The following is a 23,669-nucleotide window of genomic DNA, read 5'->3' on the forward strand; positions in this document are numbered from 1 at the left end:
AAAAAAATGCAGATTTCCTCAAACATTTGAGTAAGTCCAAGATTAAACTACACTTGCTTAGTCAACTATAAAAACTTCTTAGCTTCTTAAGATTTTTTCAGGGTAATGTTCTAAAAATTAAATTAGACTGACATAAAAAAATTCTACAGCTCTGTTTCAACAAATTTTCTTTCAAATAATACCACACAATAGTATTTTGATATTTTGATATTTTGTGAAGATAAGATTTGCTTTTGCACTTTGAAAATGAACCTTTTGCTGCATTTAGAAATATATACATAATGGAAAAGCGAATATTGGATATAAATTCACAATTGTTTATTTGACACTATTTTAATTGATCAGACAACAATTTAATATTTTTTTCTGTTCCAATGTTGAATGGAAACTTTTTTAAAAGTATGAAATTATGTGCAAAAAGAAAGACATTCCTATTTCAACAAAGTAGTAATTTACTGGGTGTCAAGGTAATAGCTGAGTTAAGTCTTTTCAAAAAGGCTGGGATTTTTCAGAGGTAGAAAAAAAATAGAAGATATGGTGCCCAGAAGAGCAACTAGGAAAGGATGAAATTAAAAAAATATTACGTAAAATATGAAAAGAAAATATGAATAAAAAAAAAGGAATGAGAAGGTATATTGTATCACAGCTTTCAGCGTGATTAATGAAACTTGGTACACTGGTGCACTGAAAACAGAAGGCTTCTACTTTATGTCATATTGCCTGGTCTGGTAAATTTGGAGACTGATTTTTAACATATCTGATAGTTCTCTCTGATTTTTTTTTTAATCCAGTGGTTAGCTCTCTTTTGTCTGGAAGCAGGCATGTGTCAGCTGGAAGGACACAGCCACTTACCTTTCCTTCTGCTAAGACTACTTTTATAATACCTTTTACCTTCGAAAGGAATTGTAATGCTGTAAGTTTATTTAAAAGCAAGCAGACTCCTAGACATAAAAATGGAAATATGATCAGCTCTATTTGAGTAAGTTGTACATACTTTACATTTTAAAAGACTGCAATCTTCTGTGTACTGTTGTTGTTTCATGTATAAAAGTACAACTTAGTGCACAATTAAATCATACAAAAATACATTAAAAGCTCCAATGTTGCCTTGTATGGCTTGTGAAATAATGAACATGTTCTGCTCACAGCCTCGGCCATTATAATGTTATTACAGAGTCATTAAATTGAAGCTGTTATTCCACTGCTAAAACAACTGATCAATATCTATTACCATTCAGTGATGGCTGGAGCCAAAATGAGATTATATTGCAAATGAGCCGCAGACAAGGTAATGATCCCTCCACTTTGATATATTTAAAGGCATTCCCTAAAGCAGATAATTTCCTTAAGAGAGAGTACAACTTTTCCATCAAGTCTCCAGCTACTCAAATAAAACTGTGCTTTAATTATAAAGAGCCTTATGTAGTATGGTTATAATGAAATGATAGTGTCCTAGGCAAAGATAACCACTGCTGGATCGATGCAGTTTTCCGTGTTCTGTAGTTATAAATGCTGTGTTACGTCGAGCCTGTGCCTTACCAAAGAAAAGAACTAACTGATGTTGGCTTGAAGTCATAGTGTATCTTAGTGAGGTATATTTTAAAGCTTGTCTAAAAATAAATGAATAAAGAAGGGACAGATCTCCTTAGAAGGATTTTAGTGATTTTAGGATTTTTGAGACCCATGATAACCTTGTCTTCCCCTTTCTTATCACTTACAAAATCTTGTCAAACCTCTTCCAAGCTGTGCTTGAGTGGTTCCTTCAAGGTCTTGTCAGTCATTGAATTGAGGGATCCAGTTTTTGCTATCATCTCTGTTATCTACAGCTCATTATCATATCTGGGGTTTTATTATTTATTGGGTTTTTCATTTATGGTAACCAGATATCCTCACAAGACAGATGTCCTTACACTCAGGTATCCACATCTCCTTCACATTCCGCATATCCTTACAATATGCAGAACACAACAGATTTTCCAGTTGCTCCATCTTGCATCTCTTTTCATCTGGTCCTGCAGTTTCCCTAGTGAAAAAAAAAGGCTTCACAAGCATGTTAAACAGATTTGGACAATTTACTACTATAATATATAGGATAGTAATATATTAATATAGTATAGTAATATAGCATAACTTATTACTATATCTCTAGTTCATTTTCCCTTTCCCACTTGTTTTTCTTCCATATTTGCCAGATTTCATTCACATTTTTTCCCAGCGTGGCTGTGGTTTTATTACATATGGACAAAATGCTCAGCTTCTTCCAAATAGCACTTTTGGAACTAGAACTTCTATTTCTTTTCCTTTCGAACTCAGTCTTCCATAATTTTGAATATACTTCTAGAATATTAATAACATTGTAGCCCTCATTAATGCAGACCAGCTCAAAAAAATATAGCCTTACTTTTGACACTATAATGACTATTTGGAAGGAAAAACTACCAGTAATTATGATAGGATTACATAGGCATTTATATACTAAGGATAAATAACTTCCTATGGCAAAAAGAATTTTTCCATTACTGAGGTAAAAATAATGGAAGTCTACTATCTCCTTTTCACACACGTATACTCAATATTCCTGTGAGTCTTACTTTCTGTGATATTGTTCATTCTGAGCTCTGCAACAAGGGTCTGAAAGACCTTGCTGAATAATAGAGGCAAAGCAGCACAACTCCTCCATGGATGTTAGGCTATTCTGTTTGTAATTGTACATGCCCCAAAAAAAAAAGAAGCTGTGATTTAACTCTCCACAAAATGGACACATTGTCCACCTGAGCTATTCAGCAGAAAAAACATGTTGGATATAGGCTGGGTTCTGATATGAATCTTTGCCGCTGCTCTCTTCTTTCTGATGTAACGCTAAGCACTCTTGCAGCTTTTGCAAAACTCATGTTTCTTTGGACAGGTCATCCTCAGCTTCTCATCTCTCTGGCTTGTTCTGTTCTTCTCAAAAGCTTTTCCCTCTTACTGACCCTATTTGATATCTCCGTTTAGAAAGTACAACTTGGTTTTCTCCATTGTTGCCTCTGAGACTTGAAAGGACTCTGCAAGAATAACCACTGTTTTTTCCTTTGTCTCAAAATCTCCTCCTTTTCCCACAAAGCCTTGAATAAAGGCATTGCTAGATAGGCCACTGGTGTCCTGTGACCACTGTGCATGTAATACCAGATCTCACTGTTTCCTCCACTGCCTGCCTGCTCATCTCACTTTCACCTTGTCCTATATCTTGTTTGTGATGCTGCTACACAAAGGTCAAGCTGTCTGGCTTGGCCACCACCACAACCACTGTTGTACTGCGGACTGCAGTGGGAGCGGCATAAGGCCATACAGGAAGAAGATCTGAAGGTCTTATCAGGAATGGACTGAGGCAGCCGCAGTGCACTGTACAGTGGTTTCACTGCTGCTGTTACCTATGCTTGAGTGAGTAAAGCTGACCTGCTCTGCCACAGTCCCGCCTCTGATTGCTCTCTAAACATACTCTCAGTTATAAGTTCCTTGGCAGAACTGTGTATGGCATCAAGAACAATTGGATCACAGTCCATGGCTGCTCTGAGGCATGATAATAATACCAACAATAAATAATAAACAACATCTATAACCTTGCACCTTCTGACAGCTCAAAGGCATATTTAATGCAAAAATAAATAAATTATTGTTATGAAGAGACTCTTACAGCCCCTTCTATACTACTATATTCTGCTTCATTTAATGTAAAGTACGTATCTTAGCCTGACAGCCCTGACAGCAGAACTGTCAGAAGATTTAGTGGAATTGTATGATTTTCTTTCTCTGTTGAAACTAAGAACCAACTTGTCTTGGCAAATCTGTAATGAGGTTTTGAATGTTGACAGAAGAAGGGCACGTTGGGGAGAAGCGCAGGTCATAAAAGCTATGTAATCTAACGAATATTATAATTCTTAATGAGTTTTGTCTTGATTTTTTTTTCTCACACAGTTTGTACACAGTCGTCTAGTCTTAGTTTATGTATTCTGTATGAATACATTAATTACATCTTAGGTTTCAGAGATCTGAGGCTGGTGCTGGTAGCAAAACTAGATGCTCCTATTTATAACAACTGTTTGATCAATAATGTATTGCAGATGCACAGCCCATAGTACGTTGTTACAAATATAGAAATGGGATGCCTTCCTACTGCACATGCTCTGTGGTAGCTCGCTTTGCAGTGCCTAGCACTATTCCATTCAAATAGAGGCCAATGAAAATCTTTCTGTTTAATTGCAGGTCCATTAGAACAACATCAAAGGTTAAGTTACTGCAGTTACTGACATTTAAGTGTTAAATAAGCAAAGCCCAAAAAGGAGAAAGGAAGTGGGATGTTATTTTTATTCCATGAAAAGAATATTTTTACTGGAGTAACAAGGACAATTCTGTTGTTATTTGAGAGCTGCATTCTCATTGGATTTGTCTGAATATAACAAAAACACGTATAAAAAACAATTTAAAAAGATTGAAGTGAAAGAAGACCTTAATTCCCTTTTACTTACGCCTGCTTCATCAACACTTACTGTGCTGAAGGAAAAGTGCAGGTGAACTGATTCTGGTGCGTTGATTCTCTCCTTTACGACATGAATGCCAGCTGAACAGAATCAGATTCTGCCCATATTACTTCATCAAGTTCAGTGGGTACAAATGAGAATAATTTCCAGTGACATGCAATGTAATGTAGACAGCAGGCCTGTTCAGTTTTGATGTTATTATAATACAAAATGAAAATTACTGCATTCTGTTCAACAAGTAATAATTATCAACTGTAGTCAATAAATGCCTTAGCTTATAAGAATGGCTTAAATAGCCCTAAGATACACACATATTAATGCGAATCTTTTCTCTTTCATAAAGAAAAAGTCAAAACGCTTTTTCCTACCCAAACTAATAACATTGTTCCAAGGAATAACCTGGCTTCATCATTACTTTGAGGGCTTAAATCAGTATTAAAAGTCTTTCTGTAGATATTAATCTGCATCTTCCTGAGCTGGATGCAAGAACTGCTTGGTAAAATTCTACTACTTTGGTTACACAGGAAGATGTAACCACCTCTTTTATCTTTAAAATCTAATAATATTACTTTTCATGACACTACATACATAAGCAGCACAGTCAACATACTTTGTCAAGATAAATGATGTTAAAATAGAAAATATATCACTTTAATTCTTTCAGAAGCTAGGCAAAAAGCAATTAACGTACTAAACTGAACCTTTTGCTGTCATTTTGAATTTCTAAAGTGTTTTTTTTTAATTCAGTCAATTTTGTTATGTTTAGTATTATTATCTTGCATGACTTCCATTGACTTCATAAATTTTCAGCCATTTCATCAGAACTTCACATAATCTGTTTTACTCAACAGATGGTAACGGCCAATGGCCGTTCTGATGGCTGAGAATAATTCAGAAAAATTATTGTTTTCTGATGATTTTCAGATATTTTAAAGTATATTTGATTATCAGATCTGTCTTATGAACTCAGAAAATTACATAGGTAAGGCTAGTCACTCTTCTCAAGAAAGTCAATGTATTAATGGCCTATATCAGTTACATTCCCTTTAACATATTCCTTTAAGAACCTTGAGCAACTCAATTTCTATTACAACAAATACACATTCCGCATTGAGGTATATAGAGTTTTTCTATTCTATACGAGCAAAATTTCATTGCCAACATCATTCTATAGACAGAATATGTGAATTAAAGTTTAATGCCTGGCTGCTAATCATGTCTATCATATTAAAATTTAATTGTTTTAATACTGGTCTCATATGTTTCCCCGTAAAATTATGTAAATTTATCCTTTGTTGTTTAGTTCTGCTGTAGAAATGATAGCTATGTAGTGTTTTATATCTCTGCAACACTTTAGTTTATAAAGTGAAAGAAACAGACAAACTGTACCAATTCATCTGGATCTTCTTGCCTTCTGAGCACATCACTGATATGTGTAGTGTTGTCTGTGGGATAACACCAAGTGATCGATGGTACTTTTTTCCCACCTAAATGCTGTGTTATAAGTGTTTAGAATAAAATTAGTTTTTCTAATGGAGTTTACTGGAGTATGAATATCATTGGGGAGGATACTAACACAGTTTTTCGATGGTCCAACAACGCTCCAGCTGAAGTCATTGAAAAACATCCATTAATTTTCAGAAAGGCAAGTTTAGGCCACAAGAAATTCAGGACAGAATGTCATACAGCATGAACATAAAGTAGCTAGATTCCAGTATCCTTTATACAAACTTTTCACAGATATAACTCTGTCAGCATCACTGGAGCTGCTCCCAATTACATTGGTATATAAAAACAGAGTGGGCCCACCAAGATTAGATTAAGACTAAGATTTAAAACAGTCACGTGGAGCATTACCTGATTCAATAATTCTCAGTCATCAAAATAAACAGTCTAATTTCTGCAGGATTACCTACATAGGCTAACAGATACAAAACTCGGTCCAAAGCAGTAGAAGTCTGTATTTTTTTCTGCATTATTGGTTTAATCATAGTGGAAGATCACATTATGGTTTTATGCATCCATATGTACGTTTGAGATATCTTCTGAGGAGTTGGATGTTTATTACTTTGACCCTAAGTAAAAAGGAAAAATGCTTCCTTTTCTTTTAGGAACTTGGTCCTTTGTAGCACTGAGCACACTGTGGAAATGTCAAGAGCTTTGAATTGCCATTAAGGTCAGAAGCTTGAAAGGTTGACTCATACAGACATTTATTTTATAGCAATTAATAACCTGAGAAATTAAGTCACTAATATACTGTACATCTTAATTAGAAGCCGCATCTTCACTTCAATTTAATTACTTTCCTCTACCACATCTTCACTTGAATTTAATTACTTTACTTTGCAGCTTGCATAACAAAGGTGCAGATTCTATATAAGATTTACAATGGATTTGATTGTTGTTTTGTTGTTTGTTTATGTGGAACTTGATGAGAAGAAAGATGAACGCTAAGTGATCTATTTTTACTCCCCAGTTGACATGCACAATTGTCACTGGTACCCCAGTGCTTTTAGGAAAGTGTTCAAGCTACCTTGACTTTTAGATGGCTAGCTCTTTCCAGTTTATTCCTTCACACCTTTTACATTAATTTATGTCATAGTTTATCTTACCGTATGTTCAATTACAATTATTGGTTCTATACAGTGAAACAAACAGAATGAAAAGGGTTTTCTTTAAATACAAATTTCAAAGTAAGTCATGGACAAAAACATACCTCTCATCTTCTGGAAAAAAAAAAACTAACCATAAAAACCCCAGCAACCCCTTCCCCCCATGTATTCTAATTAATTTACTACATTTAATTTAGCTCTTCAGTCTTTGCATAGATTTGTTCACTTTTCTCACTAACTCAATGCTACACATCTGACTACCACACTAACTTTAGTACACTTTCATGCATACCTTACCTCACCTCCGTAATTTTGCCTTTACCAATCTCTTATTCAGATTACATAAACCAACTTGCACACAGCCATTTTGAACACAATATCATCTCAGCTGTGCATCTGGTCCACCAGAACATGTGGTCAGATTCCTCATGAACCCAATTCTTTGAATTTATAAGAAATAAGAGACAGAGAGCCAATCTTTCTCTGCTTTTAGGCAGGGAAAGATCTATGCATAGACTCTAAATCTGCCATCAAAGGATCAGGCACCAGAATTTCCAGTCCCTCTAGTACATGTGAATGTTGCCTCTGACATGATACACCTCTTTTCTGCCCTGCTGATTAGCCTAGATAAATGCCTACATCCACTTAGTGTTGATACGGTCCCCCAACTGGCATGCTGTCCCCAATACTTGAATCTCTGTTTCACATAGCTTGGCCCTTCCCATACAGCGTGCTCTTTTTTTTTTTTATAGTGACAGCATGCCCCCTTTATTCACAGGCATCTTCTCACTCTGCTTGTTCCAGATGCCAGTGGTTTGCGTTTAAGGACTCTTGGATATTGTAACAAAACTGCCAAGAAACCCCTCATAACCTCACAAGCTTGAAGAGATCTCAGCCACCTCCTAGCCTAAGGTGTTTAGGTGTCTCTCCCTTCATGTTAGCCTAGCTCCTCAGTGCTCGAGAAAGGAATTGTAACCTCCCTATTTGACAGAAGGCATAGAGGGGCATAGAAAGCCTGGATCCAAAACAAGGCCCGTCCCTTAATCTTTTTCTGTACTTTGCAAAAGGAAGCCAAGGTCTCTAAATCAAAGCCATGGATCCTGCTTCTAGGTGCCGACTTAACTTACATAAGTTTGGAAATGTATTGCTCTAGGATGTTGCAGAACTAATCGTATAAATGGGTTAATGGGCGGTCTTAGAGAGTAAGCACATATTAAACATAATGATCCTTCACTTAGGTGAAGAAATCCCCCAGCTGCCTACTCCCAGTTGTGGGAGGGGGTGTGAAGATAAGGATGCTGTTTCCTACACTGTTTCCTGAGGCACCTGTTACTAATCACTTTCCAATAGAGGGCATTGGACTGGATGGGTTTTGTTGTGATCCTGTAGGGCTGTTCATACACAGCTTAGATGTTTAGACTAAGATACATCTTGATTTAAGATACTCAGGATGCCAGAATAAATTAAAATGAAGTAATAATCATAGATGTCTAAAAGGAGAATAGTCAGAACTGAGGATATTAATTTTTGTCATAAACACTATCCTGGAGCAAAGGGCACAAGTAATAGCAATGAGTTTTTTAGATAACAAGGTTTCTTTGGGACTTAATATAATGTTTTCTATCTCAGTGAACTGTACATTAAAAAGCTTAAATTAGTTGTGTCAGAAATCTACAATAATGGCAACTGAATTTAAACATATGCACATAGATAGTGTGTGGATTTCTGCAGATATTAACTGTGAAAATAGTAAGACATAAAGTGTTGATGTTAAGGACTTACTACTAAGGACCAAAAAAAAAAAAAAAAGAAGAAAATACTCTTTAAACAGTGGCTTTAAAAATTTTTTGACAGTATTAGGAATTCTGCAAATACGCTGAGCCACTTTTGTCCCATGAATCTTCCCAGAGCTGGTGGATTTTTGTTTCCTCTGATCCATTGTGCTGAAAACTGACAAAGTAAATCTAGCCTCACAACCCTCCAAAGACAGTTAGTTTCCTGACATTTTAACGGCCCCAATTCACACCAGATTACTGTTGTTGTAATGTCAGAGCCATTCCAAAAATGAGGGTATTCCCAGTAGCCGTGTATCTCATTTCTTGCAAATGCTAGGCCGCTGGTTTTTAAATAAGTATGTTATAGGAATAGTGATTGAGGAGTGTTCTTTTGATGGTTCACCTCTTGTGTCAGACTGCTAGATTTGTTCAAGCTAGTAAAATAAACAGGAAAAAATTCTCTAGATTCACAAAAATATGTGCTTTGTTTTTCGAAAATCTACTTAGTGGAGACTGCTTCCTAGGAAGATTTCTAAATCACCTGTGGTAGGGCAGACAGAGACCCCCAGAAAGTAACAGGGCTGTAGTAACCCTTTACCTGCCTACAAGGAGAGGTTATACATGGTTAAGTAAGTTTTCACCACCTGGCTGAGAGCACCTCATTTCCAGCTCCCAAATAGATCTTTCCCTTTACCTTTTCGTCAAGCGGGTGAGGTGTTGTGTTTAAGAGGGCTAATTTGGCAGAAGCTGAACCCCCTTGTGTCCCAGCTTGTCTTCAGATATTGGAGGGGCTGGGGGCGGCTGAGCTTAGCCCCTGAGTGATGCCTGATTTGACACCTTAAATTTTGTCTGAGACAGCCCAAAGTCAGCACTATCAGTCCGGCTGCATTCAACAGTGGATATGTTGAACTAACACAGGTCCAGATGCCCTAATAGTGCAGGGCCCAGTCACGGTCGATGAACTAACACGGTTCCAGATTATGCCATAAATCTGGGTGCATCCACCAAAATAAAATCCTCGTGACCAGTTCCACAGTTAAGGTAATTTATTTAAGCAACAGATACAGATTCTTTTAGATTGCCGGTGATGAATACACTGTCTGCAAAGCACACTTAGGTACCTATGAACATATATATGTTGCAAGATGACTATATAGCACTATTAATATGATTACAAATACAAGCTTGATTTCTAAGTTTCCCAGGAAAGCACCTGGTATAATCAAGCATACGAGTCCTACCCAAAGGCGTCCCTACAGGTGGGGAAGAGAGGTTCAGCCCGTTGACTGATCCCAGAAGTCCGTAGTGATGTCTCCCTGACTTCTTAGCGATGGTATCTTCCCCACCTTGACTCTTTCTTAAAGGCATTTTATACTATTTTCTATGTTTAGGTGGAGCTTGAGTGACTCTAGTCATACACACCTTTATTATTGATTGGTGTAAAATTCTCTCGCTTCGATTTTAAAGGTATAGACTAAGAACAATTCAGAGAGCATGCTCAGGGGCAGAGGGAGGTGGGTAACTTTTGGGATGGAGGTTGATGAGATTATAATGAGCGAGGTTCATGCACAGAACACTACTTCGCCACAATCGCTGGCTCAGCAGCCAGCATTCTGGGTGGAACAGGGTATTATTTCTTGTTTGAAAACAGCTATGTGATTTATTGGCTACAAGGTACCATCTAGTTCCTGTACCTGCCTCATTTACACAGAGCCTGGACATTGTTACCTCCACAACGTTCCATCCTCTGCTCTCTCAGAGTTAGCACAAGCTCCCTTGGTGCCGAACATCTAAGAATGCAGGCCAGGTTGCCTGGGGAACCATCACAGAGCATATCCTTTACATGCCAACCACGTCCCACCATAGACACTTTCTTAGTTCTATAGGATATATATATATAACTTTACTTATTTACTCTCAATAAGTGTGCCTCCAATAATTAGTTTCAATAAGTTGCCCCCAGTAGTTACTCCACAGTGAGGGCATGGGAGGGAGGAGGTCCGAGCACATAGGCACATGGTGGTCATCCTAGGGGAGAATGGCACAAAAAGAGAGAGACTTTGGGAGTCCTGATATCAGACAGTAGCACTGTGAATGACTGAGGCATATGACTGACCAAAACAGAAGGAAATATACTCTTTTATATATATTTCTCATTCAAATTTATTCTCCTATGTCTTCCTCAGACTAGCTCTAAAACAGGATTTGCAAGCTTCACTCCCAGAAAATTCAAAAGAGTTGCATTATACTCTCTGCAGGGGGCGTGCAAAGATCTCCCCAGATGACAAGGCAGTGCCCTGAAGAGGTTCACTGATAACTTGTCAGTCTGCTGAGCAGCCGAAGCCCAAAACTGTCCTTCAAAGAAGGCCTCAACAGAAGTCTTTCTGGAAGGCCTCTCTCTCTCACTCGTGGTAGGGGGTGGCCAATTATACCATGATAATTTGTTCCTCAGAATATCTCGTGCCCTCCTTGGGTCTGGTACATTCAAAATGGCACTTTGTTGCCTCCAAGAGCTCTTGACTAAAGCAGATCACCATACCTGAACGTGTCTCTTGTTCTTTCCTGCCTCTATATTTCCTAGAAAAAAACTGAAGTAATAAAGCTCCTTCATTTTGCAATAGAACGTGCCTCTGCTGAAGTCCTGCTGTCCCTTGTACATCTCTGCCAGCCTCTGCGTTGGTATTGATTTCTCAGTTACATGCACAGGAGCAGAAGAATAACAGAGTATATCATCTTGCATGTCAGCTTCTACAAATATGAGAAAGGTTTTTTTCTCAGTTCAGAGCTGGTGAGCATTCAGAAAATGCCATAGGTGAGAATGCACCCCCGGTCCCTTTCTCTGCTTGGTTGCTTTTGAGAGAGCAAGGCTTGCTCTTTGCTGCTCACCTGGGCAGAGCACAAAGGTCGGTGAATAGCTTGCCGGTGATATCCCACATCTCTACCACAATATCATTTGTTCACTTCACTCCATGCCTAGAGCAGTCCTACCAGTGGGAAACAATTCTGATTCAAACAGTCCAGCATCTCTAATTTGAGCAGCAGTGAGCTGCACTCCGCTGGGTATCTGCAAATTAACAGTGCCCAGTCCTTCCTACAGGCTGCTATAGCATCTCCTGTGAAAAATCACTCACCTCTTGAGAACTGAGAGAAGGCTCTCTGGTGTGTTAGCACAGATCTGGCTGATTTGACCTTTACTGATCTCTGAACACCTTTAGGCCTTGGAATCACTTGTCTTTCTTTAGACTATCTTTTCATGTCCTCCAGTTCAGCCTACTAGGTTCTTCATGGATCTTATTTTTGGATGGTTACAGCCCATTTCCCTAAATGTTATGTTGTCAAAACATTTGCTTTAAAACAATATTTTACCAGTACATTAAATTCTACACCAGGGAACTCAGGCTCTTGGAAGTGATTTAGCCTCTGTTATTCCTTCTGAAGACATTAAAAATAATAAACAAAGACACAGCAACCAGGATAAATTGAAGAGATAATGAAAAACATTCAGAGATTTATATACAGTACATTTCAAGCATTTTTCCAGAAGGTACAAAAAAAAAGCTATGATTTCTATGATTCTATGAAGTCACTAGGTCTGTTCAGCTTGAGAAGAGAAGACTGAGGGGAGACCTCGTTGCGGTCTATAACTTCCTCACAAGGGGAAGTGGAGGAGTAGGCATTGACCTCTTCACCCTGGCGACCAGTGACAGAACTCGAGGGAATGGCAGGAAGATATGCCAGGGGAGGTTTAGGCTGGATATTAGGAAAAGGTTCTTCACTCAGAGGGTGGTGGAGCACTGGAACAGGCTCCCAAGGGAAGCAGTCATGGTGCCAAGCCTGACAGCATTCAAGAAGCATTTGGACAATGGCCTCAGACACATGGTGTGAATTCTGGGGTTGTCCTATGCTGGGACAGGAGCTGGACTCGATGATCCTTGTGAGTCCCTTCCAGCTCAGGACATTCTACGTTTCTATGAAAGCTAGTGTCAGAGGATTCTCTGATGCTCTCCTGTGAGAGAGCAAGTGAGTGTACGTGTGCATGATGGAAGGAGTAGGGAAGATGGGAAAAAGAGAGGTGTTTCTGGGAGCCACCATTCTGGCTCAGGAGAAAGCAAGCTCCTCTCAAAACCAGATTTTCATTTCAAAATTTCCCAAATTCAGGCATAATGAATATTTGCACATAAAATGAGGATTTTTGCATTTAGTAACCTGAACGTGAAACCAATCCTAATAAAAACAGTATGCATTCAGCTAAGATTTTCAAAGGTGTTTGTATATTTTTAAAATATCAGGTGTAACTGAAGATTCCTAACTTTGCAAGGACTGACTTTGAAACTTTTAACAACATTCTTCCAATATAACCACTTTGACGGATAATGTAATAGGTGAGTTCTATGGTATGTCCTTAATAGGCTTCTGGAACATAATTTTAAACTTTTTTTTTTGAGCTGTTATTATTTATTTATAATATACTTGTTTTTTTTAAAGACTACACCCAGAAGTCTCAAGTGAATTGATTGCATAAGAAAGACTATTTTTAACACAAACTGCCATCTCAATCTTCTTTCAATAATATTCTTGCATTTCTCACTTACTTTCCTCTTCTTCAGGCAAGAGTTAGGTATTACATAGACCAAAGAATTATTATACCAGCAAGATATGCAATGAAAATCTTCACAAGAGGTCTTTCGCAGATAAATCCTTTTATGCTTAAATACAATGTCCATATTAGAAAAATGGTTCATATTAGAAAAGTTATGATAATTGAATTAAATTTATATTTAAGAATTGTTCACCAGCTTTTGAAACTGGAGAGCTCTCAACATTAATAATAACAAATAATAATAGAATAATAGAATATTATAGACAAAATAATCTAGAATAAAATCAGCCATGTACCTAGATGCAAAGAAGTTGCATCTTGTTTTATCTGCTTTAATTTTAGTGTCTTCATGCTATTTTTCTTTACCTTAACAGCATTACTTAAAATATGTTACTTTGAATTATTTTCCGTGGCTTTAAACTTGAATAGACGGTTTGTTTCTTCCACTGACAGATCATGAAACAGAAACTATTTTGCTGTTGGCTCATAATCAGCTCATTTTGCTAACGTATCCATGATGAAACCTTTATATCTTGATCCCATAAAGACAGGAACATAGGCAGTTTCTCATTTTGGCTCTCAAGTATGGAAGTTTTACATCAGAAAAAGTTTGAAGCATTAAGCATTACATATCTGTTGTGTTCCCCCCCTCTACTTTTTAACTGTAATGTTCATCTGTGATAATTTCATTCAGGTTAACGAAAGCAAAGATTTTACCTACAGCACTTTCTTAAGCTGAATTTTCATAATGCACTCTAGGCTCTGGATAGATAAGAATTTTATTTTAACCTTGTGCTGGGTCCCTAGGAAAAAGAAAAATAAAATAACAAAAAGAACACAAGGGATTCTCAAGGTTTGCAGAAATGCTTGGTTTTTAAGTGTTCAGTGATGCAATCTAAGCACCTTTCTGACGTACTAAGCAAATGATTTATGGAAGGTGGGGGAAGAAACTCTTATGATAAAACACAGAACACCCAGGTCTGTAATAGTTTGTGTCTAGAGAATTCCTGCTTGTTTGTTGCTGCATTGTTTCATCAAAATAATTTATTTTACGGTGATTTTAAATCATTATATCACTATTTTTTATTTTCAGTTTAAGTCTTTTCCAGTATTTAAAGAAGACAACACTTCATAGCTTTTGCAAATGTTTACAATCACGAAAATCACAATTTCTCAAATCCAAATGTATTTAAGTATCTGATGTTGGAAATAGCTGACAAAAGAACAGATGCTCATCATGTGCAGTAGGACACTTAAAGTTAGGTTTTTCTTATATCATGGGAGATGGAAAATTTTAGATAATATTTGGCAGAGCCAGCTGAGGTGAAGGAAATCTTTTCTTGTGCATCTCTGAGAAATAATAGATTATAATCAAATGCTTCTTATGAAATAAGCTCTATCCTAGGACAGGAGGAAGAGAAGGCTTGGATAGAAGATGAAGAATTTCAAAAAGCTAAAACAATCAAAGAGGCCTCAGTTCTTGAAGATGCCCAGTTTCAGTAACTGACTTTTTCAGATTGCGAGTAGATGGAAATCAGTAGAGCTAAAATGGGGCCCTGGTCACAGTCTTAGCTGTGAAGACCTAGCTAATTTCCTAGCTAATCGGAGTAGCCAGTACAAAAGCAGATTCACTGTACTAATGTTTCCATTATTTTGCTTTCAGAGTATACTTGCAGGTGTGAGTCCTGCAGAAAAAACGAGAGCTCAAACACTGTCATATCAAATCAGGACACCAGTTTCTATCAGCCTTAATATGAAGAGAGTTAATAGAGAAACTCAGCTAGCTTTGTGTTGCAAGTTATTGTCAAAGTAGAAGCTGGGGCTTTCCAATCTAAAGTCGTTGCTTCCTTGGTAATTGTTACCTAAACCAGCCAAGTCGCATTAGAAGACAAAGATCTGATCTAAAACTTACTGAAGTTACTGTGCATGTCCCCACTAATTTCAAATGGCTGCAAGGAACTTAACTGAGAAAGTATGTGGCTAAATACATAATTTGAAAGGGACAGAACATTAATCCTGGGATCTCTGGGTCACATATGATGGTTAGAGGTCAGATTTCATTCCTAAAGGTCTTAATTTGAAATTGTAGTCTACTGCTTGCTTTTGGTAAATTGTCTTTACAAAGACTTTTTTTTTTTTTCTTGTTTTGTTCATTGTTCATTTCTTCCACTAGAAGTAATATACAGTTTGCTTAGTCTCATTATTGAAGTTGGTGCTGTCTTAATAACTTTTCTCACAGTTCTTCCTTGGTCTTTTCCTTATAGTACAAAACAAATTTGCAAAGACAATGCCCCATTAATCAGATTGATTCTAAGTCCTTAGTGATTGTTAATTACAAAGAAAGAACAAACAAATGTACCCCCTCAACCACTTTGTTTCCTTCCAGAGATCTCTTTACAGCCTTTTGAAGGTTAGGTCATTTCTAACATAAATATTTTCCATCTCATCAGAAATATAATTTAATTCTAATACAACATAATATGATTTGAGATCAAAGTTCTTATAAAACAATAACATGATTTTGCTATGATAAATGTTTTGTTTTTCTGCTACATTCATATTCCATTTCTTTTCTTCTGATTTTAATACAGTGCAAGCTAGATGATTGTCACTGAAACACAAATTGCTATTCCAGTCAGAGAGTCCACTTGCCCTATACATCAAAACATTAAAACCTTTTAATTACTTGATGGAAATAGGCAGCTTCCTTTCCCCAGCACTTCCTGAATGCAACAACAGAAAATCTTTACTTCATAGAAATGTTTCATTTCACATTATTAGAAATCTGTCAAAGAAATAAGGACATGTAATTTTGATAATGGTAAAATTGGCAAGTAAGAGCATCACCAAATTCAGACATTATAGCTAAAGAAGGGGGAAAACAATAACTTCCACACAAATATCTTACATATGTGTCTATCTGTTAAGAGTCCCCATGGTAATGAAAACTCAAGAAGACTCACTGTCAAAATACTTGCTAACTTCTGTGTGTCAGGATGAGCTCAGAGGAAACTGAATCCTCAATCCTTCTTTTACGAAGCAGGTAACACAATTTGCATTAGTAGGCTCTTTACACATCTTCATTCACACAGTCTAATGTCAAGTCAAAGATTAGAACTTTATTATCAGTGGATTGAGCAGAAATGGTCCCCAATCCCTATCAGAGATTTTTAACAGCACACTATTCAATCTTTCCTCACTTAGGAATAAGCAAGAAAAAGTAGAGAACTTCCAACTGCAGGTTAGTGCTGTGAATGGAAAAGGTATAACTTAATGCTATGAAGTATGTAAGTTTTTTTAATATGATGGATGACAAAGAAGTGGATGTTTAATGAGAGCGAAATAGTTTTCTGGAAGTAAAATAAAAAATGCTATAGGCTCTTGCATCAACAAATAGAAAAAATCCTGCATGGATTAAAAAAAAAAATCTGCCTTTTTCATTTAAAATCCTAGAAAAGAAAGTTGACAGCACCTATGATGTGGGAGGAAAAGAGTTATTGAGACTGTGAGATGCAGATCACAGAGGGAGAGAGATGAAAGAAAAATTAAATGGAGAATTTTCCCTGATAGATTGGGTAGTTGTCTACATTTTATATATGTATAAATAAATTGTGAGTAAAAAGAAGTGCTAGTCTGAATTACACATTCCTGTTAGAGCGATATGTTATCTTTTGTTTTAAAATATGGCTTACTCCTAGGGATATATTTCAAAGATTATTCAATCAAAGTTTAGTTAATGCATGATGGCAACTGTAAATAGAGAAAGATAAGAACAGAGAATTGTAATTAAAGTATTTTTAAAAAATGCAAAGTTCAAAATAAATAAATAGTGATAACCTTAGAGGGGCTGGGTGGGGAACGGAGTGTTCGTGGTGTTTATTTAGCAGAGCACGTCTGTTGTAAGGACTGATGTGAGCACTGAATAGGAAGGAACTCCAATATCTGGCAGTGAGACAGACTCACTTGTGGGCAACGGGACTCACTTGTGGGCAACGGGAACCAGATTAAATTGCAGTACAGGTCACTGAAATCACACTGATCAACAGCGTGTGACAGGAAAGCGGGAAGCAGCTCCGTTGAGAACGACACCTACATGTCTTTGCACTCTAAAGGGTGAGTCCTACATTATTTCACATATTGCATCCCTGTCTAAAAGAAAAAGAGGGAGAAGTCGACAGGAAAGTAGAAGGGAAGTAGATGTCACAAGTGGCAACAACAACTGTTTATAGAGACAATGATATATATCTGCATTAAAACAATCCCCAAGATATATCCTTTCTGGGCAGCATGAAAGAAAACATCTGTTGCAGAGTGTGATGAAGCTTTGCATTCAGAAAATGTTCAATCTTTTATGCGCAATTTGTTTTTTTATGCATATTACGAGACATTTATAGTGGTGCCTCACATAAACTGCATCTCCCTTGTGGAATCTCACATTGGGGTAGTTTATTGGAAGCCAGTAGCCATTACAGTGGTAATTTGAGCTGGGACAGAGTAATGGCACCACATTATGAACCAATAATGGGATACTAATGTTTGTAGTACACGCTTGCAGTGCATAATAATGAAGGGGAAGTATAAATTTAAAATCAATCCTTAATTAGGTGGATGACTTTCTGATTCTGACAAACACTGAAACTTGCCCAGAACTTCAGCGCTGACTCACAAGCGTGTGCAGTGTTTCTGCCTTAGGATGCACAGGTCCCTACCAAGCAGTATTTCAGGGCCTGTTTGCTTTAGCTTTTATGGAATAAAGCCACCTGAGCCTCTGAGAAGCTTTTCCAATCCCTTAGATTTGCATACAGTTTTATTCCTGTAGCGCAAGTGATCTTGTGCCCATTTGGCAGCACACACTGCTACGGTGAACACATGTCACGATTTCAGCAGAATGAGAAAGGCAACGAAAAGGGAAAACACTGGTGTTTTGGGAGCAGTTGGATTACTTTTGATCGGTGCGAGGAAACAGACACTTAGCTGATGAAAATTATTATTTCAGTAAATATCCCTTAATGTTTCAGGTGGCAAAGGCTGTGAACCTTCCCTGCATGGGTCACGGCTGGCTACAGGACAACTTGCGTGGGGAGAGCAGCAATTAAATCGACCTGTTTCGTTAGATCCAGCGGGAATGACACCCACGGGGAATGCTTTGGAGGCAGATCTTCATCTCCTGGAAGGCCTGAATATCATGGGTTAGTCATTTGCGGGGGAGGAATTGATAAAATAAACAAACATATGGCGTGATTAAGTCTGCCACGGTACTTACACACTGGCCCAAATTCTCTACTGCTGCACAATGGCATCAGTTAGAGTTTATAGTCATGTAAATGGAGAGTGAAGTTGGGCTCAAAAGCTAAACTGCAGAACCTCTTTTTGATTTCTATGCTTGCGGTTCTGTTTTAATAAACTTGTTTTTATTTAGGATTTTTTTTTTCTAAGAACAACGCGTAAGACTTCTGTGTGTGCCCTCAGGTTCAGCTGTACCAGCTTCACAGTCCATTAAGCCAAACATCCCTGCCATTTTCGCTAATTTTATAGACGTGATGTAAGGGTTACATTTTCTAAATATACATTCTGCTAAATATATAGGAAACACATTAAAATCTGAAGAGCAGAGATACTGTGTGTAGGGTATGTTCATCAGTCCATGTGAAAGCTGACAGACTGCTTGCTGGGCACTCACAGCACAAAGGAGACAGGAGTTAAGTGAGGTAGGAAAACAGAGCAGCAGAAAGAAAACTGCCCGTTCGGCATCTCCTGCTTTAAATGCTTATATTGGAAACTCATTCATTCAAAATATTATTTGAAATACCCCTGCTGAAGCCTTTGGGTCTTCCTAGAAATGAATGGAAACAGATTTAATATGGTAATCCCTTTGGGCCAGGAATTATTATAGAAATTATTTGTATTTTCCTATAGAGATGCATTCTCTTCTTCTCAGAATATACATTTATTATCAATCCTTCCTCAGTTAGTTATTTACTGACAGCTCACAGGTCAGGTCAACCAATTCAATTTTTTAATGTCCAATCATGATTTTAGGTCATTCAATTTAGGGCAATTAAGTAAGTTGCTAGAAATTCCAGCTCATTCCAGGTCAATTCATTAAGTTTTATAATTCTTCTGAAGTCTAAATTTAACACTTTTCTGCTGAATTACAACTCTAATTAATTATCTTCTCTGCTATGCATCAAAAGGACTCTTCTTCTCCTACCTTAACCTGCTAATAAATGGCAGTGTTCATGAAGAGGAATGTGCCAGATCTTCATTTGCACTAAGGCTCCTCACAAGAAATGACAGTAAAAGAGGCCGAATAGGGGTGTAAGATGCTTTGTCTCCAGTTTTAAAGACCCCTCTCTACTGATGTAATAGACAGTTATTTTGACAGTGTCTAAATAAGCAAAGATCTAAGATTTTGTGAGTAGAAAGGCAAATAGGCAGAATGACAATTGCTAGTTCTAGGATTTAGAACCCATTATATGTACATACACCACTTTTTGTTTGATACACTGTACCTATATTACAATAGGAAGAGATCTTTTCTCAGTATCCCTAGGGACATGCCTAATTCTCTCCCTGTTGATAAGACTCTTTAAGGTTTGTATTTTTCCTTCTACCAGCTCCATTGTTTTTAAAAGACAGTCTTAGCATTTACAGAAATTGAAGGGAGGGGGGAGCAGAGAATGGGGTTATTTTTTATGTTTCTCTGACAAACGGGTATTTCCAGAAGCATGCTGACATTTCATCATCCTCTGGACTCTTCTGGTCTGTATTTTGTGGATGAATTCTTCCAATCCACAGAGTTACAGCTTCGTTCCTGTCCTGTATTAGTTTAAGCACATTACCTTTTTGTCCTGAATGAAATTATTATGAGTTGTTTCAAATGCAAGGAAGGGGAGATGAGCAGTGAGCAGAGCTGTCCAAGGCAGGTATTTGCATAGCTTCTATTCCTTGACTTGAAAAATACAGAAAAATTACAGGAAACTGATTACTTTTAATCAGGCACAATTGTACTATGACAGAGGCATTGTTGCTGTTCCTGCATTTTTGTGACGATTCTTTTTCTTTTTTTTCTTTACTACTTTAGTATTCCAGTTTTATTTTTCTTCCTAAGAATATATCTAGTTGAACAGCTCCTGTACGCATATATGTTGTCAGGCACCAAGGGGGCTCCCCGGGGAGCAGCAGGGCAGGGCCAGGCAGCCGGGGCCGGTCCCCCTGGCCCAGCCAGGGCAGCCGGGGCACCAGGGGCAGCCCCAGCCCCAGGCAGCGTGCACCCCCCTGATGATGAACATGGACAGAAGCCAGGATGTCAGCCCATGGTTGAGGGTTCATAAAGAGGCAGACTGGAAGCTTTGATTACAATCCAGGCATCCCAGACATTTTTTAAATTGTAATTCATCTGCTGCCTAAACCTCCAGGTATCTGCCCATCCATCATCACCTAACTACCTAAATGCCTGCAACCTGAATACACACCAAATGGTTACACCCCAGGACTTGTATGCAGGAACAGTCCCCAGCTCATGCAGCAGAACATCTGGACAGCCACATCTGCCACATCCCGGAACACTTTTGCTGCTCCGGATTTCCCCAAAAGCCTAATTTTTTTATAATAAGGTGAGGGACACACCTGTTGTGCTGTCGGGGATGGCTCAGTTAGTGATGCTGGAGCTGAGCAGTCATTCCCCATCACAGATCCGTGTCCGATATGGAGCACTGCTGCAAAGCAATCGGTTGAAAGGCAGATGGTGAAGAAAGCGGCGTGAGCAGATGGGTAAGGAGGGGAAAGGGAGGGTCTGCACTGGGAGGCAATTATCAGTTCAGTGAAAGGGTGGATTAATCAGAGAGAAAGTTTTCTGGGCTAGACCAGGCTGGCAGAACTCAGAAATGCCTCCCTTCGTTTCCCTACTATTCAACTTTATTTCCTTCTGGAGGCATGTTTCTACCCTCTGCAGCTTGCAAGGGAAGGAACTGCAGTTTGTTTCCCGTTCCACCCACTTCATCCACTTACTGAGCAGTCGCTGCTTATTTTCATGCCCTTGACTCCAGCCTCAAGCCCCCTCTCATGACCTCTCCCAAAGGGCACAGAGGTGCTGCTGGCTCCTCCACAGGGAATCCGCTGATGGCTCCCACCTCAGCCTAGGAAAATCACGCTCGCTGAGCACACTGCACCTGCCTCTGCTCCCTGCAGGACTCTCCACGGCCACTTTCCCACCCTGGTGTCATGGCGGTGCAGGGAGAGCCCAGGCCCAGCCAGTGCAGGGGGCTGTAAGCCCTCTCCTCCTGCAGCTCTGCACCCTGCGAGTTCAGGAGAAGCTGAGATCAGCTCATCACCATCACCATCTGGGCTCTGCTCAGCAAGGGACCATGCATCTGCAGGTGCCTCTCGCTCTACATGGACATTGTTTAAGACTCTTTCTCTGGGGCAGCACCTCAGCAGCTTGCTGCAGCTTGGGCGAGCATTGTGTGGTTGATACAAGCACCTGTGTGATCTTCTGCTGCCCTGTCTGCACTTCCCACTAGCTCTGTCTTATTTTTCTTCAAGGAGAGACAAAGTTGGCTGCTGGCCCACATTTGCAGCTGGTGTCTCTAGAAGAAAGCTTACAGAGGGGGAAAAAACCACAAACCAATAAACAAAATAACCGAAATTCCATGCTGAATCCGCAGACTATGCAGTTGGCATCATTCAGCCATGTAAGACATTGGAGAGAGAGAAGGAGGTTAAGGCTATAACTACTTTCTCCTGTGGCGGGGAGTGTAGAAGTCATCACTCTCTCTCCTCTGGTGGTGTCTAATAAACAGAGAATCTCACGTGGGAGCAATGCTTTTAGTTATGTGGCTCTGCTGTGCATTCCGGGAGTTACAGCCTGAAAAAGAAGGAGGAAGAAAATAGGAATTTGCTGATGATGGCTTACAGAGAATACACTATGCTACTGCCAGAAAATACCCCCACTGCCAGAAATAAATAACTCTCTCTTTCAAAAAAAAATAAATAAAAGCAGCTTGTTTTCCTACCTGGATTGTACACAAAACAGCAGAACATAGAAGGTACGGAAAGGGTGATTCTGCAAGGAGGCAAATTCACCTTTTCTGCCATTTCACTTGGGTAATATGCGTAGACTGGCAAATATTAAGCATTTCAATAGTTAAAGGCAGTGCTGGGCAAGGCAAGTGTTTCAGACCAGTGCCTTCCACAGAGGCTGAGCAGCCCCTTTTCAAGGTTGCCTTTGAGGAACTTTGGGTAGAATGTCCTGTGTAGTCAGGGAGCAGAAAAGTGCCCTCCAGCCACCTGCCCCAGTACTTCTGCCTAGTGGATGGGGTTACCTGGAGAATCCAGCTGTGTGGCACTAAGCTGGAGAGATCCTGCCTCTGGAAAAGTCCGTGTCTCCATTCTTGCAGGTAGCTGAGCTTGCAAAACTGTTAAATGTTATTTTTTTTAATTGCTTAACAGTCTTTCTGAGGAACATGATGCTCTTCCAGCTATCACTCTTCGATAAGGTAAGATGTCATCTGCATCAGAATGTTGCTCTGTAGTGCTAGGACTTGAACAGATGGGAAACTTATAGGTAATAATATTAGGAAATTAGGAAGATTTGGGGCAGAAAAGCATGGTCCAGACATGAATTGATTTAACTCAGAAGGAGTTTCATTGATTTAAAAACAAGAGTATGAAGAGATTGTGATCTTACCACACACTGTAATAAGGTTTAAACAGAACCATTCTAAGGAATACTAATAGAAACTACAGAGAGCAACCAATCTCTTTGCATTTATGTAACATTCATTTCAATGGTCCCAGTTCCTGTTTTGTCACTTTCAATTGTTTTGGGGCAGGAGACAAGTCTTCATGCTTAACTGTGAAGCACTAACCATGCATCTCATGCAAAATAAATAAAAAATGAATCATGACAGGCATTCTAGGATATTAAGTAAATCAGCACATACCTACTGCATCAATAATCATTCTTACTGAATATCCCTGGGTGACTGAGGCACCAGCAGAAATAACACATCTTCGGAACTGGCAGGAAGCACCAACCAGATAATCACATAAGCACATGTACAGATTAAAAGCCTGGTATCTTACCAGCTGAATATAATCCTTTAATAGTTACAGTAAAAACAAGATATGATAATTCTGGACACGGGTCCTGCATAATATTGCA

This window comes from Nyctibius grandis, chromosome 6 (genome assembly GCF_013368605.1).
Source record: "Nyctibius grandis isolate bNycGra1 chromosome 6, bNycGra1.pri, whole genome shotgun sequence".
Classification (NCBI taxonomy): Eukaryota; Metazoa; Chordata; class Aves; order Nyctibiiformes; family Nyctibiidae; genus Nyctibius; species Nyctibius grandis.